Genomic DNA, 4,494 nt, shown 5'->3' with positions numbered 1-4,494 from the left:
TTGGCATACGCTGACAGCCAATGAAATTGCAGCATGTTCAAATGCCGTCCAGGGCAAGCCATATAGTTGGCATTCGCTGACAGCCAATGAAATTGCATCATGTTCAAAGTCCAAAATCCATTTTCACAGCGCTGGTTTCAGCTCCTGGACGCAGGCTCGAGTCTCAGTTGGGTCTAAGCCACACATCAATGATAAAGAGCTATTTATAAATCAAGAAATGTTTATCCAACTTTGTTGTTTACTGATTATCACTAGATTGTATTGGCAGATAGATTATCAAGTACTTGACTTATTTATGTCTATTAACCCATTATATTGCAGTTTTCCTAATTATGAACATTTAAATTGCAATAACTTAATTACTTCAATTAAATATGTATTTGCTGTTCGCTGATTCACTTATTAATGAGACATGTAGACATTAGTGAACAAAAAATAATTTATTAAACACAACAGGGACAGTAAATGTTGAACACAGAGCCCATAGTGCAAATACACAACACAAATATGTAGAACAAATACAAAAATGAATCCACCTCTCACCTAGTCAGACAAGAATAAACAGAGCAAATCAGTACGATTTTGGGTGCGTCCTGATTTAATCTTTTTGACATGAAAAACATTCTAATACTAACATTGATCTCTCTGTGCAGGTGACAGTTGACCGGGCTCTGCAGACGTCTCAGGAGAAATCAGGGGTCCTCTGACACCACAGAGAATATTAAACATGTTGTTATTATTATTGACAGTAACATGAAGCAAGAATGTAACATGACATCTACACTGTAGTCCGTGAAACTCAGCAAGCTGGACACTGGAGTGCCGCCTACTTTTTGTCTGAATACAGTGCAGCAGTAACTTTAAAGAATTAACAACAGTTTTGATGGGACACTACATTTAGGATATTTTAAGATGCAAATAATACACACCAGGAACTGCGACAGTCGCCTCTGTTGATGGACGAGCCGCTCCTTCTGGCAGCAGACACATGAGCTCCTGGGGAACAGGCTCAGGTCTCTCTACAGAGCAGCGGCTGCAAGGAGAGAAGGATCACAAAACACAATCAATGGTTTATAATGTTATGAGCACAGTGAATATGACAGATATGTTTAAATGTTGGATGCATTTACCATCTACTTGTGAACCCTTCAGATGAGTTGGTGCAGCAGATGGTTCTACAACGGAAAAAACCTTGTAAGTCATTTATATGTTGACAATATAGAAACACTATGTTAGTATTGTTACTTCACCTTTCTCAGCCTTATCCAATGAAACAGACTGTTTCTCACATTAATATATAAAGATTATACTTCATTCATACGTGTTTGTGTTTCAATGGTTAATATTCAGTCGCCAGTCATTGTGATGTAACCTAGTAGGCAGGTGAAGCAACACGGCACACTTCATACACATGCATTCAGTAGTTAGTAACACAGCAGCCTCATACATACATGTTGTTTCTTTTTATCCATATAAGAAAACTAAGAGTGATACGTACCCTCATCATGACTGGTATCAGTTCATAGTCACTAGGACAACAAGCAGAACACCAAAACATGAGACAGAACGCTTCAAGTCTTCATGTGGGAGAAGAAGTCATGGTCCCACGGCAGAATGTTTTTGGTTAAAAACCTCTTTTTGTTCCTGAAGCCTGCTGTTGTCTGGCTGTTGATGATGATGATGATGCAGAAACAGCTGTTAACCACAAACAAAAAACACATCATATATACTGAATAGAATACACGGTTAATAGCAAACCGGCTGAACTGTAACGGTCTTTAAATCTTCAGGTGGTAGAAACAAGGAAATAAAAGACAGCAAACGTTTCCTCACAGATCTGCACATGTTGCTTTGAAGGAGAGATCCTCAGCATCCTTCTCTTCATCTTCATCTCCATCCATCACTGAGATGCAAACAGAAAAGAATCAGAATATCATTAGATGAATATCTTCTTGTATAATGTAATGAACAACATTATTTTAACAGTGATGGAGAAAGTCTACACATCTTGTACTTCACGAAAAAAATATGTATGAATACCACCACATGGTGTAAATATTCGAAGTAAAAGTCCTGCATTCAAATCTTACTAACTCAATGTCTGACTGAAGTAAAAGTACAAAAAATAAACTTTAAGGAGCAAAAATAAAAAGTAGTCATGATGCAGAATATTATAAATGATATTATTATAATTATTGAGGTATTAATGTGTTCATCACTTTAAAGACTGTATATACTGCTGGTAGTTTAATCTGTAATAACACATAATTTATTAGTTGAGTATATCTTTAATCTGCTAAGTAACTAGTAACTAATGCTGTCAAACACACGTGGAGCATTTAAAGTACATAACTATGAACTACATGAATTAATAACGATACGTGACGTGATACAACGGAGACGTGCGTGTTTATTTAACGTTAACGTGATTCACATGAAGCACCGGGTCCGGTCATAGCTTGTTGTTCTTTCGTTACGTGTCCGTAAAGTAACGTCCAGAGTATATCTGACGTTAACCGGCCGCAAGTCCGCCTCGATATTCACTGACGTACAGTAGTAAATGCTAACTTACTTCATTTGAATGCACGTTCGTGTTAACTTGATACTTTTGGTCACAAAAACGCATCAAAGTTGGACGTGAACGGCTCCAGATTACGTTACGTTAGCGTGTAAATTAAGGAACTCATACAGAAGTCCGACTTCGACACAATAACACAAAATGTACTTTATCTTTATAGCTTTCAAGTGAATATCAGACAGCCCAGACTAATTATCATGACATTTTAATTCATTGTTATTCATTTTAATGACTTACCGTTTAACGTAGTCACAGCGAAGAGCTCCAGAAAATGCGGGCTGTCGATGCTTTTTCCAGGCTGCGACTGACTGACAAACACCGGAGAAAGTCTGTCACTCTCAAAACGGCACCACAGCGCCGCTGGTGGCCAAAAATATATTACTTCCGTAGCAGTTTAGTGCTACCATTGAAAATGAATGGGAAACGGTTTAGGGATTTTTAGCTAAAGAATCCCCGGGTGCCGCGCGGAGGGGCGCAGGTTCAAACCCTGCCAACAACGAAAGACACTTTGTGGCCTCACCATAGAACTTCCATGCTGAGACATTTCAGGTTCTGCTTAGAAAAAGGCTCAAAGTTGATGGTCTGACACAAATTATTGATTGAGCAAACACTTCCATGTGTATTTTGTCACATTGTAAAGCTCAACTTCCTGGACAATATTGTATAATGTCACAGGTAGATGAAGTGAGCCATCCCCACAATTGTACCTCCTTTCACTCTTCAACTCCGCGAGGACGCCGGCGCCCGCGATCCCCTCCATTTCCGTTCTTACGACTTGCTTACGAAAATTACGTCACAAAACATGGCAAAAATAAATAAAATAAATCCCAGCATGCAAAGAAACGTGTTTTTTGCGAAGAAAGCATCGGTTTTCTTTAATTCCTCACGGATTTTTCACAAAAGGAGCCCAAACACACACTGTCCAAAGTTGCCATGACCGCTGCAAGTCGGGTCTTGCAGCATTTTGACGGCGAAAGATACAGTATAGACCCGATTTTACGAGTAAATGTGCTAGCGGATGCTACCATGGAGCTAGCGGCTGGTATAAAACAGTGGTATAAATAGGACAAACCGAGCGCATCATTGATATAAGCAGTCAGCCGACGTGGTCAGTTTTTCTCTTTTTATTTTTACTTCTAAGGCCCACTGCTCTGTTTCTGTATGACCTACAGGTCTACAGACACTTTCACTAGGTTCCTTAGGGGTTTTTCTTTCAAGACAGACCTCATTTATGCATATAGTCAAAGTGGTTCAGAAGATACAGGCAATTTAATTTGGGTATGTCATTTTATTTTGTTGCTCCAAAATGGGGGGGGAGTGGAAGAGGTTATCAATGTAGGGCTCTTTTCAGTCTCAATGCCCAGGTAAATTACCGACTATGCTGGGAAAGCCTTTGGCCCATCAATGGTGGTACAGTGGTAAACATAGCTGCTTCCAAGCACTTGGCCCCTGTTAGATTTCCGGCCATCTGAGTCATTTTCTTCCAGTGAGAGTACACTGTTGCTAAGTTTTGAAGTCAGATAGTAAGCAGAAAGGCAGCAAATGTCCAATATTTCCACTGTGACTGGTTGTATAGTGGTGCGAGGAGTTTTTCCAAGCTTAATTTCTAAACTTCACGGTTGCATTTCACAGTACTATACAAGTGCATAAACAAATCTGCATCTATCGTTTTTTTGTCATATATCTTCCTTTATTTACAAATCTCGAAGAAAGGTAGACATTCTGTGGACATTCTGTGGACATTTTGTGAACATTTTTGGGGGATGTAGCTCAGTGGTAGAGCGCGTGCTTTGCATGTATGAGGCCCGGGGTTCAATCCCCCGCATCTCCATCAGGTCTTATGGTCACTCTTAAAGAAGTATTTAGTTAAGAAACTTGGCATTCAAAACATACGTCGAGCAAATGAAAGAATGCAC

General features: G+C 39.5%; 1 long non-coding RNA gene across 1 annotated transcript; it reads right to left on the bottom strand.

Moving 5' to 3' along the window:
• Positions 1-461: 461 nt before the first annotated feature.
• On the bottom strand, positions 462-1,630 carry LOC306712493. The gene is made up of 4 exons (XR_013767555.1): positions 1,499-1,630; positions 1,131-1,175; positions 930-1,033; positions 462-703 (listed from the first exon to the last, which is right to left on the bottom strand). It is a non-coding gene; the product is annotated as an uncharacterized lncRNA (long non-coding RNA).
• Between the last annotated feature and the right edge of the window lie 2,864 nt (positions 1,631-4,494).

This window comes from Pholis gunnellus (assembly GCF_910591455.1).
Source record: "Pholis gunnellus genome assembly, chromosome: 20".
NCBI lineage: Eukaryota > Metazoa > Chordata > Actinopteri > Perciformes > Pholidae > Pholis > Pholis gunnellus.
The sequence above is the reverse complement of the archived record's forward strand: the minus strand, read 5'-3'. Positions and strand labels throughout refer to the sequence as shown.